The sequence below is a fragment of the Haliotis cracherodii genome, unplaced genomic scaffold, assembly GCF_022045235.1.
Source record: "Haliotis cracherodii isolate W230 unplaced genomic scaffold, xgHalCrac1.p SCAF_2, whole genome shotgun sequence".
Lineage (NCBI taxonomy): Eukaryota > Metazoa > Mollusca > Gastropoda > Lepetellida > Haliotidae > Haliotis > Haliotis cracherodii.
Window position 1 is genome coordinate 55,073,733 of NW_027266275.1, and position 13,512 is coordinate 55,087,244.

The following is a 13,512-nucleotide window of genomic DNA, read 5'->3' on the forward strand; positions in this document are numbered from 1 at the left end:
CAGACGGATATGATTGTCTCGCCAGCGATACATTACTCTTGGGCGTCCAGATCGTGGTTGGTCATTGTTGCAAGTATTGAAACAGCAGTCTGAACCAGACGGATATGATTGTGTCGCCGACGTGACTTTAGTCGTGAGCGTCCAGATCGTGGTTGGTCATTGTTGCCAGTATTAAAATAGCAGTCTGAACCAGAAGGATATGATTCTCTTGCTGACGTGACGTTACTCTTGGGCGTCCAGATTGTGGTTGGTCCCTGGTGTTGCTAATATTTAAGTACCAACCCCAGAGTGAGTGTATGGTGTGTACGATGAACACTAAAACGCCTAGCAACAGAGTTTTGTGCAATGCCTGTTTCAAGCATTCCAATTGCACGCCACCGCTCATTTTCAGATAAGCTTGGCATAACGTTTCAGGGGTTTTGCCATGAACACAGTCAGTTATTTTTCACAGTTAAAACATTTTACGATTTACTCTGTGTTTGAACTGACGCGGTCCCACCTGGACTGTGATTGTGTATCAAACTCATGGGATTTGATGCATGCAATGACCGGGATGTACGTGCAATTTCAGGCTCATCATGAGTAATCATGACAACGTGTTTCACGTGTGCACGTGATTATCATGCATGATTCCAAAGAACAACAAAACTTCTGTGATACCCATTTACTGCGATGATTTGCATGAAAGTATTTTGGGGGTCGGAACTCGATATGAAACTTAACGCATGAAACAGGTTACGTAAAAACACCAAATGCGATAAGAGGAGATGGTATTGAACATCTCGGGCAACAGGTGATAATCATGATATTTATTAAAGTGTCTTAATTAAACCGACAGTTTGTCACATTACAATAAGGCATAAAGAAGCCACGCTTTTCAGAAAATGGCCGCTGTAAAGCAATTGGCATGATGGAATCAGGAGCGTCAAGTCACAACGTTAAATCACAACGTCAAGTCACAACGTCAAGTCACAACGTCAGGTGCACGTGGAAGGCCAGTTCAACGTTCACAGAAACACATTCTGGAACTTCTGGATACGATGGCAGCAAAACAGAATCACGTAAGGAGAGGTCCCGTATTGATTTTTTTGTTTTTTTGGTTAACTTTAATGCCGAAATATTCCAGCTATATGACGGCGGTCAGTAAATAATCGAGTCTGGACCAGACAATCCAGTGATTGACATCATGAGCATCGATCCACGCAATTGGGATACGATGACATGCATTTACCAAGCCAGCGAGCCTGATCACCCGACCCCGTTAGTCCCCTCTTACGACAAGCAAAGTCGCCTTTTACGGCAAGCATGGGTTGCTGAAGACCTATTCTACCCCGGATCTTCACGGAATTCTTGGGTATGTGTACTCTGTGGCAAGATTATTTTTCCACTTATGTACCGCTATCCATGAACAAATTAAAACCTAATTATTTGCCACAACTGTCTTTGGTATGCTATTGTGTTGGTGTTTCTGTTGAAACTAAGAATAGCAATGTTAAGGCAGGTATCGCCCATTTAAGCAATCAACGACATTCAATAACTTCCGAGGCACGTTGACCGCCTCTGTGGGTCTACCGTGCGCCCGGATAGCGGAAGATCCGGGGTTCGATCCCCGGCCGCGTCATACCAAAAGACGTTAAAAGATGGTACTTGTTGTTACCCTGTCTGGCGTTCGGCATTAAGGGGCTAAAACAAGGACTGGTCGGTTCGGAGTCAGCATACTGTGTCTGAGTGGGGTATTCATGTTAAACTGCGGCACGGTATGTCACACACACACACACACACACACACACACACACACACACACACACACACACACACACACACACACACACACACACACACGTGCATCCACGTCGCTATATAAGTGCAATAATTTTGGCCCGCGACGTTAAACCCAATTTCACCTCTTCTCACCTCTTAGTGAAAAGTTGAAATCCACAGCAGCTGGCGAGAGTCGAGTTTTAAACTCGTGGGCGTAACGCAAGCGGAGACTGAGTGTATCAGGCGCTTCTCTGTGGCCTCGAGGAGGGTCAGGTGATGACACAGTAGATGTGGCCGCTTGTACTCCATCATACCCCGACGGCGTTTCTCGACGGCGTTTCTCGACGGCGTTTCACATCCTCCTGAAGTAGTTTGCCTGGTGTCATTGTTTACATTGTTTGCCTTAAAACATTGTTTACATTGTTTGCCTTAAAACATAACACCCTGACGAATTGATACCACGCTGTAATCCCATAATTAAAACACATGCAAGATCTTGTACATTCCTTTGAAGTATGCAGTTCTGAAGCTATATCTCGGCAACGCCTACACGTCAAGGATCTGTACTGACCCTCTTACGTTTCGTTTCTTACGGTATATTCTGTGTAATGCCATGGCACAGAGAAGGTTAATTACTTCCTTATCCTGCACAATGGCTTCTTGTCAAGTGCTCATTTGAGTGTGCATCTCTCAGCCATCTTCTCTGGTGTATGGTGCGTCAAGCTGTTAAGCTTTGTTGAAAAATGCAGGACTTCTCTTTGTTGGAACATTGCTCAGGATAATTAAGGATATTCTTTCGAAAGATCATAGGTGTGCGTGGGTCCTTCTCAAACCATGGCATACAGGTTCGGTTTTTGAAACACAAAGTGATTTTCTCGGAATAAATATATGTCCTTGATTCAATAGATATTGTCGTCTATTCACGAGAAAGCAACGAGATACACAATGTAAAGTAACAGTGACTCAACTCACACTTGTCATCCGCGGAAACCTTTGACATTGGTTGGAGTGTCTTTAGTAAAGAGGACACACCAATGACTGATTAAGAGACACAAGGAAAAAGCATTGGATTCACTGAATATGTCGCGGAAGTGCTTAAGTTGATGAAAGTTGAAGAGGTGAGGTAGAATGGGATTTAACGTCGCGTTCAAGATTATTGCACTTATATATAACAACGTGTGTGTGTGTGTGTGTGTGTGTGTGTGTGTGTGTGCGTGCGTGTGTGTGTGCGTGCGTGTGTGTGTGTGTGTGTGTGTGTGTGTGTGTGTGTGTGTGTGTGTGTGTGTGTGTGTGTGCGTCTTGTGAAGCAAGGATGTTGACTGGCTCATAAAGTCCAGTTTGCCGAATTAGTCTGGAATTCCGGAGTTACTTTTGACTGGACTAACGAGTCTATGCATAATCCAATCTAAATCGCGTAACGAACTAGACATCTGGTTCGTAAACAACATAGATTTTAACCTTGTGATTTACGGTCGATTGCAGAATTTGTAAAGCATCTATACCGCCAACATGGCGTGGACAGATATTTTCCAAAACTTTTCATGTTTTTAATCAAGGTGCTCAAGTGATTTGAAGCACTTCGCGGGGTAAGACACGTTTTATTACAGTATAGATCTTGACAGTGTGCCGCTATTTTGTTTGAAGCAAAGGAAAAAGACCGTCACGTCGGCAAGACAATTATATCCGTCTGATTCAGACTGCTATTTCAATACTGGCAACAATGACCAACCACGATATGTAGTCTATGTCTAGATATTTTGTGGATACTATGTATTGTTTTGTGCCAGACAAATTAATTCTTTTTCAACATTCTGAAGCAGATATATTTTGGGGGTTACCTCAATATGTCTCACTGCAATATTGTGAAAAATTGCTGAAATCACAGAACAACTCACAAAGTAACATGACTATTCTATTAATAACTACTGTAAAGGTTGTACATGTATCAAAATTTTAAAGTTAGTTGAAGATCATTTACTCCTTAAATATTTTTATTTACTTTTTATATGGAACATATTTATTGTCAGTAACATATTTGTAACAACAAAAGGTCTGCAATAAGAATAGGGTTTCGGATGTGATTGGCGAAGTCAAGGCAACACAATGTGCAGTATACGTCCAAGACAGCTATGGTTGGAATTCAATTAGTTGTTATACATATGGTCTCTTTGTTGGGGTATAATTTAGAGAAGAAGAACCTCTGTGATTTAAATATATTTTGCTCAACGGGAACTGGATTGGGGGATCAGTTCTTACTAAGATTGCCCTCTCCCACTGTTTTTTTATGATGCCAACCTGCCAAGAACATTGACGGCAACGTTGAGGTCCTCGTTGTCGTCACAGCGCTTTCCACGGAGGTGTTCTTTCAGTATAGGTGGAAATCACTTGGTGCCAGGTCTGGCGAGTATGAAAGGTGATGATGCTCTGCGAACCCACATTGTCACACAGCAGCCTTTGCAAGTCGAGAGCTCTGAGAAGAGGCGTTGACATGAAGTAGTATAACTCCAGCAGGTATCCACGTATACACTTGTGACATGCGAGCATGAATTGGTTGGGAAGCAGTTTTCCCTAAAGTCAAAAACTTGATGACTGCTTTTCCATATCTGTGTCCATTTGGACCCCCATCACTTTCAACCGGCTTTCACTAATATACAAACGGCCTCAACAGACCAAACGTATTTGCGATGAACTTTGGTTTGGCCCACAGTTGATAGTTAGTCAGATTTAGAACTGTTTGACCAGCCCTCGTACATTAATCTCAAGATAAATGTGTCTCAGACGTACAGAATTATGTACTGCACGTACATTTAATAGTAATTGTAACATATGTCTGGTTGTGTCTTAAGTAAGATATAGACACTGTCCCACGTTTATAGTAGTCTTCCTTTTCATTTCGATCATGTCAAGCCACACGCTTTCTGGCTATTACTAATGTAGGTTGCCAATTTAGTACAGTCAATCAATCACTCTTTATTCAAAGGCCTGCAGTACATTGTCTGGGGCGTGTTACAAATTCATACATTTTCTTATTTTCATAGCATGATGAATGAACATTGATAAATTTCTCATAGTTTCTGTACAATCACAAGTCATTAATTTACAAAATTTGTTGCCGTTTGGAGTTGTGGTAGAAATAGTCATTTAGATATTTTGCTCTTGAATCATTATACACTGGACATACACATAAAATGTTATATTCATCATCAATACAATCAGTTTTACAAATCCTACAAAGTCTATGTTCTCTTGCAATACCTTCATATCCGCCTGTTTCAATAAATAGATCATGTGAGCCACAACGAAATCGAGAAAGAGCTCTTCTAAACATATGTAAATTTACACTTAATAGATAAGGTTCAAGTATAACAGTAGTCTTAAATTGTAGTATGTAGTAATTTGCGTTTCTAGAACTGGACAAAGAACTATGTCATTTTTGGATGTACATATCTTTTAAGGTCTGTGTCAGACGGGTAAAGAAATGCTGTGGCATATCTACATGATGCTGTAACCAAATGTAACCATATCCACATTCGTATCACATGCTTTTAACTGCAGATGCCCAATTTTGTTTCTCATGGCTGTCGCAGAGAAGCATCATATTTTAACATTTTCTAGGGTATCTTGAAGATGGCATATTTGATAACTTGACCCAGTATTTGATAACCTTTAAAATAACTATCGATATACATGGGAAACCTTCCGCATTCACTATATACCCTTGCGTTTTCTGTGCTAGATTTTACACCCAAGAACGTTTTACATGAATATAAATGTATTTTTTCAATAACCTCCAAATGTTCTAGGACCAAAATTTCTGATCCATACAATAGAATCAGGCTTATTTTTGTAGCAAATATTTTAAAGTAAACATCATACCTACCACTACAATACTAAGTTCTCTTAATGCTACTTCTAACACTCCACTACGGGTACTAAGACTAACCACTAATACCATCCACTGAACTACACTCACACCTCTACTCTAATACTACTCTTAACTTATAACATATCTACACATACAAATGCTAGTACAATACATTATACCAGTTAAGGTTTTGCACAATCTGTTCCAGGTAACAATTTAACTGATGGTGACTTATATATACATGTACAAGGTATTTTGTCGAAAACAAAATGCAGAGTTGGTCTATATACCAAAAGCAGGTTCATGACCATATGTGGTCATTCAGGAGTTATCGTATATGACAAACGTTGTGTTGTCTTGTCATAGTTAGTGCAATTGTCCTCCATGGCAAAAGAGTTCATACTGGAGGTCGAGGTATTGTCTATTTTGACAACAGTTCATACTGAGTAGATACGGTATCCCTCACAACACTTCCTGAGTCCACCTCAATGGCATCATCCTCGCTGGTCACATCAACGTTTTCAGACGATCTCCCGCTGTATATCTGGGAGGTTACTCGTTTATTTCCAGGGTGAGGGGTCACGGGTGGCCCAGTCGTCTAATGCGACGCGATTAGCTTGTAGAGTTGCGTCCCTTGGGCACGCCTGAAACCTATGATTGTGGGTTCGAATCACGGTTTGCTCCAATCATGTTTTTAGGTTTGTCAGCACCATACCCGTGCTCGTGGGTTTCACCGAAGTGGTAAACGTCTGTGACCTGCATCACTTCGGGCTTTCCTCCCACATTAAGCTGACACGCCGCGATATAACTGGAATACTGTTAAAAGCGGCGTTAAACCAAACTCACTCTCTTTTCCCAGGGTGAGATTAACTGTCATGCTTCATGACTTACTGTGGATGTGGATATCTTTGACTGTCTGACATAAGAGCTGACTGGAGACAATTGAGTGGTTACACTGTGTAGCCGAGCGTGTGTCGTTGCATCCAGATGGCGTTGATATTTTACATGCCGTCTTAGTACAGCTCACCGACTCACCAACCCACCAACTTACCCTTTAAATCACCTCTGTGACGTCCTCTGTCCTTTGTTTAAACGATCCTTTATTGTTCACAAATGTACTGTTGGTTGTCAGTTATGTTCACATGGAATTAACTATTTTCATTTTGTCACTGAAGTGAAATGTGTGTCTCCAGAGGGGCTCAAATCGCATTATATAATTTCATGACGTGTTTGAATCGACTTGTGCTATTGCAACACATCACAGAACGTTGTCAAACTATCGGTTAAATATTTTCAAATGTTTGAAAGGTTCAGTGATGATGTCGTGTTACATTATGTAAGATGTAACGATGTTCATGTTTAAGTAAATTAAGTAACGGTACTAGATAACGGTGTATGTATTGATGCAAACCCCATATGTATATTCCTATCACATTTTACAAATAGATACATAAATAAAAGCGACAATTCAAACCCCTTCCAGGAATCATAAGAAATTAAAGTTAAAAGTCCATTGTACAATTCAGACAAGATCACAAGCATGACGTTTTTATGAATCACTATCAAATAGTGATGATACCAGGTGTTCGCGAAAATGTGAACGTATCCTGCCCCAGCCGTCCCCCACGTGTCTGCCATAAAATCGTTTTTGAAAGCCAAACCAACGGCTTGAATGTTGTAACCCTGATCAAAACAAATTGAGTCCAATTGCGCTCTTTGAAATCATCGTAGAAAGGGCACGCTCGATTGTACCTCAAAAGTTATTAAATGTAGACACCAAAGGCTGGAGCTGCTGGAACATTGCCCGACGTAAAGGGAAAGCCGATCATTGGAAGGTTGAAGTCGTCCCTCTTGTCATGCAATATCGAGGAGTTTTTTGTCACTCTGCATCTTGATGCAAGATCTAAATATCAAGCAAGTGAAGTGGTATCAATGGTCTCCAATATTTCCAGCGCATGTGGATAAATCAGTGGAAGGAAATTGCCTATCTGACCATTTTTTAACTGTATCAGATCTTCGACATACACATTAAACTTCTTGGCCAAATTCCCTTGTTCTGATATGGTCAATCCGAGCAGAAATTCCGACTCATAGGCGTAAAGAATAGGATCAGCAAAACGTGGAGCAAAACTGGTACTCATGGGAATGCTGTTTTTTTGCCTAAATGTCCTATCCCCCAAATCTCACATAGATTGTGTCCGTGGGGAAGTCCAAATTCTCACATATTATTTTTTCAGTAAACTTCAGATGAATTTTGCTTAATTTTTTTACAAATTGTCCTCGAGCTTGAAGATAGTGAGAAAAAAAGGTTTGGCGACAGATGCCCCAAGGATCGAGGAATTAATTTTTCCTTAATTTTTTCGAATGGAATGTTGTGTACATGTGTTTTGACAAAATTGAACTTGGTTATTTTTAAAGATTGCAGTAATTCATATGTTTTTTTAGATTCTACATGGTTTTGATTCCACCAGTCTCAAATACATTCTATGAGTATAAAGAAAGTCCTTCCTTGAATGAGAGGATTTGGTGCTACATTTGCTAGCAATATATCTCAGTTTGTACGGATTGTTATAGCCTAACGTCTTGTTATAGCCTAACGTCTTGTCTTAGCCATGAGTATTACAAGTTGTAGCAGGATAACTCGGGGTACATGGGATTTTATGCGTCCCGTGTTAGGTTTTGTACAACGAGCCGGACGCGCATAAAACCCCATGTCCCCCGAGTGATCCTGCTAAAACGAATAGATATTACCGACATGTCTTAATATGACCTGGTAAAAGAATTCAAACAAGTCCAAAACTGATAGAAAACAGATGTGCGGCTTTTTGCTTTGAAGCGGGGTATAAGGGATTTATTCTGCCTCTCAAAAATCCACGTGCAGTCTGACTTGCTCGTGGCGGGGTATAAGTGGCGGGGTATCCACCGCCGAGAAGTTTACTCTCATCCAAGGCGGGATACACAGTATTTTATCATGACCAATCAGATCTCACCATTCAGACAAGGGGGGTATGATAATATCCTTTGTGTATATATGTGGGGATCGTCTCTTCATATTTCGTTTGTGTTCTGCGGGGGATGGCTAGGTTAAAATTCCCTTAATTCAAATATATCTCTCACTTCTTCTTGAGACAAAAATACTGTATGGAATTGGATGCAAATATTTACTCCAGAGCATCTGTAGATAATACGGTGGCGCATCGGGCCCTGTCGACACACTGTGACGTAACTGAAATGCTCTTCAAAGTGGCGTAAATCCCAACTCACACACTGAACTTAAACGTCGCATTCACAATATAAAGAAGCTGAAATCCAAAAGTCAACGCTGTCTTCATTAATACTGCATCTTCTAAAATGTCACTTGAAGAAATTTATGTGTCAGAGTCACGGAATATGTATGCTCATACAATCCGAGTACCGTAAACCACGGTTATAACGAACACGCTTATAACGAACTGACGGATATAACGAACTTACTTTTTTTGTCCCGACTTTTTGCTGTAGTTATGCTGTATATATGCATATAACGAACTACGTTTATAACGAACTAAAATAAGTAGTTCCTTTGAGTTCGTTATAACCGTAGTTTACTGTATTTGGCATCCGATTTTGAACAAAATAATTTATCTTCAGTTTCCATACATGTATTTAAACTTAGATTGACATCACTAGAAAATTGAAACGTCGTGAAACAATACAAAAATATGTTGTTCATTAGTTCTTGAGATTAAATGTGAAGCTGGGAAGTAATGTGGCACTTTATACGATGTTACGCTGGAACGAGGAGGCTCTGGATCTGCCGAGTCGGAAATAATGACCTTTGTTTGTTACTCTACTTTTGCCATGTGAATGCTTAAAATAAATTGGAGTCAGAAATGCGACAAAGGAACACAGCCAGAGATATACCAATGAATAATTAAGAAAGAAAGTTACTCGAAATAATGACACTCTGCCAAGTAGGCAAAGAACAATATGATTGCAAATTATTCCTTTGTGTATGTTGTACTGAAACCTGATATCAAGTAGAGTATCTCCATGTAGTAAATACTTTATCCTTAAAGAACACAAGCATGAAGTACTCGTAGTGCCTGTGACGTTGTTCTAAAGAGTACACCAATGTTGAAATACAGTATTCAGTTATGTTCTGGAAGTGAACCCTTTTCTCACTTAATTCCAATTTATTGGCATGGAAACCAGACAAAATATGTCTGTCATACAGACTCTGAAACAAATATATCCAACACAGCCCATTCAAGTCTATAAAAGTTGACAATTATAGATTACTGCAGTTTCTAAAAATGGAGAATGTCCTATGGGCTCCTTCCTATTATATTGTATCAAGAGAATTTAACTTTTTTTCTGTAAAATATTTTCATTTGATTAATTATATCCGACAAAAATCCCTTCCGTTCCATCATCTACATGTATATTAATGAATGAAGGGGTGATGTACCATACTGTTAAAAAATATAAATGAAAGATACGTCTTTTATGTTTGATGCACAAGATACAGATAAATACACATAATCATTACACAAATCTAACATGGATATGTATTTCTAGGTACATTAATTGCCGATTTTTTTATGAATAAACATATATTTAAGTTATCGAGAACCTGAGGTTTAAGGTCCTCGAAAGGTGCTAGAATTGGGTGTATACCTATACTTAAATAACTATGACATATTCTGCTTTAATTAATATTCCTCGCCCTAATAGTAATAAGCGAAGGGAAGATAACCTGCATGTACGGTAAACAACATTTATAACGAACACTCTTAGAACGAACTGACCGATATAACGAACTTATGTTTTAGTCCCGACCATTATTTGTATAAATGCTGTATACATGCTTATAGCGAACTACGGTTATTACGAATTAAAATTAGTGGTCCCTTCGAGTTCGATATAACCGTAGTTTACTGTATATGTTGTTTCATGGCAACTGCATTTTTTCTGCATATTCGTATATCCGATTTTACTGACGGTATAATCATATACATGTTATTCTGTACTATAGGCCAAATGCCCACAGTTACTTCATGAACGAGTGAGTGAGTGAGTTGGGTTTAACGCCGCTTTGATCAGTATTCCACGGCCATTTGTATCACGGGTGGCAGCTAGATGTGGTTGCAAAACCCAGGTCTCAAACGTTTACTACTTTTGTGAAACCCATGAGCACGGCTATGGTGCTGACAAACCTACAAACATAATCGGGGCGAAACGGGATTGGAACCAATTATCATAGGTTTCTGACGTGCCCAATGGACTAAACTCTGCACAGCCATTTGCGGCGCCTATGATGCCCCCTACTTCATAAATGAATTATATAGAAATGTTGATAGTAATACTGTTGACTGCCAAACTCGTGAAGACAAGCCGAAAAGCCCTCCAAATTCAGTGAACCTGCTTAGTCATAGTACAGAGCAGATACGCCATGCACGGAGACACCCAACTGGTTTTAGGTATTATTAAGACCGGGTCTTCATCACCATACCGTGCAATGTCGTGAGCTCAAAATTACGTACTCCTTATAGCTCACGACTAAGATATGATTTTAATTTGTATCGTTTGTTTTTCGAGGTCTGTGCGATGAAAATGCCTGGTAACTTCACCTCTCTGGGCCAACATCCTCTCCATGCTTGTCGGAAGAGCCGATTGAATGAGGATTTTTCCCATGGCAAAAATATGTGACATGGCTGAATGTCATCGTTACACGTCGATGGCGTTAGTTTTTTATTCTCATGCTGAATGAGACTCGAGTTTGCAGACCGATCCGATGCAACTGAACTAATGCTGACTGCGGCGTAAAATAGTATCCACTCACTCACTCACTCACTCACTCACTCACTCAATTACTCACTCAATCACTCACTCACTCACGCATCACTCAATCACTCAATCAATCACTCACTCTTTGGTCTTTTCAGCGAGTAGAAAGTTGACCCAACTACCACTCAGGTGCGGTATACTCAATCTTATTTAAAGCGAAATAGTTAAAGTGAATTTGAAAGAAGACAGTGTACCATGAACAGTTAATAGTACTGCATAGAATCATTTAAACAGTAACGATATTTCTCGGGAGTTTTCGAAGTATTTTTTAATAATGACCCGTGCTAAAGGACAAAAAACACATTTCAGACAATCTACTGGGAACAACTAAATGACAGCTTGCATGTCAACACGGTTTTATACCTGTCGTGTATGGTTTGGATTCGATTGTTAACAAGAGATCGATATTTAGAACGGACTTTCTATATTGTTTGGGGTGTTTTTTTCACTTTGACTTTGGAGGTTATTTGCGTGTATAGTGCTCTCAATCATTCAGGAAAACTTAGATGCAGTTTGGACTGCAAAAGAAGACTGTTTTCAATTCAAGGAAATATACGATACACACACGAGGGGTGGTTGAAAGGTTGAACAACATTTCTGCAGGCATTAAAGTGACTAGGTGTTCAAAGATGGTGCAAAAGGATAAGATTGGCGAAACGACTTCCCCCTCCTAAAGTTATGTATGTCCAATGCATTGCCGCTCGACCCGTGAAGTTCCGGTGTAGAATGTAGAATCCGGTGTCTTCAGCAACCCATGCTTGCCGTAAAAGGTGACTATGCTTGTTGTAAGAGGCGACTAACGGGATCGGCATTGCCGCTCAATTCTTTCATTCATATTCATATACATATAAGGGGGAAAAGGCGGAAGTCTTTACAAAATTGGCTCTCGCACTCTCATCAAGTGTCTCCAAATAAAAGACATCAAAAAAACTTTTCACATCACCAAGAAAATATCATAAGCATGTGTTCATTAACCTCTTTCAAACGTAAGTTGTTCCCCTGAACCGATGCTCCAAATTTCGAAATGTCCCCCACATTTTAGAGTCTTTACCAAGGCCTTGAATGTTGTTACCATGATTAAACAACTTCGATTTGACTGTATCCTAAAAGTTGTGAAATGTAGACACGAGGGGCTCGAGCCTGTTATACGGTTGATCGCTCTTGCCATACAGTCTTGTGGAGAGTTTTTGGCACCCTGAACCTACATGCAGAGATCTAAATATGACACAGAAGAACGGGTTTCGCTGGTCTTAAGGGAGGAGGAATGGCTATTATAAATACCGTAATAAGCGCCCGCTCTAATAGGCGCCCATGGCTATATTTGCTAATATATTGGCTAGTGAACAATTCCAATTAACACCCCTTCCGATTGATCAGTGTACAATTTATTCGTGCATAATACGCACTCGTGTGTAATATGCACCATTAATTATGGGCATTTAAATTCTGGAAAATATATCTGTCGTGCATAATACGCACTGACTTTTCTTTTGTATCATATTAGGCTGTCAGCATAAACCACAATATTAACTCTTTCAGCTTGGTTTTTCTTCTTACCAAATCTATAATCTAATAAGAGCCCCCTTTTTCTAATTTTGAGAGCCCTCTGGGCGCTTATTGCGTCGGATACGGTGCCTATAAATTGCAAGTATGAGTTTAATCAAACAATCTGAATCATGCTATGATGGCAAGTCGCGGCCATACTTGTTTTCCATTCACCATTTAACATCGAAAGAACTGCACATGTTAGTCAGGTTTCGCTTTTATTTTGGAACATCTACACACCATAGATTGTTGATTAACGTCGCTGTTAGCAATATTCTAGTCATATTTCAGCATGAAAGACAAAAGCCAGACGATTTTTAAAAGCCTGGTGGACGACCTATGCTGTCTAGACACGGCGATATGTACTTTGCCCAGGTATGTTGTCTGACCACCTGGTGCATTTAAGTCAACTCCTAAAATAAAGGGGACAGGATGGTGTTAATTGACGTTAACCTTGACCTTTTGATGCAAATAGGTGGTGCTTAAACATCAAGGACATTTTCAGGGTGGAC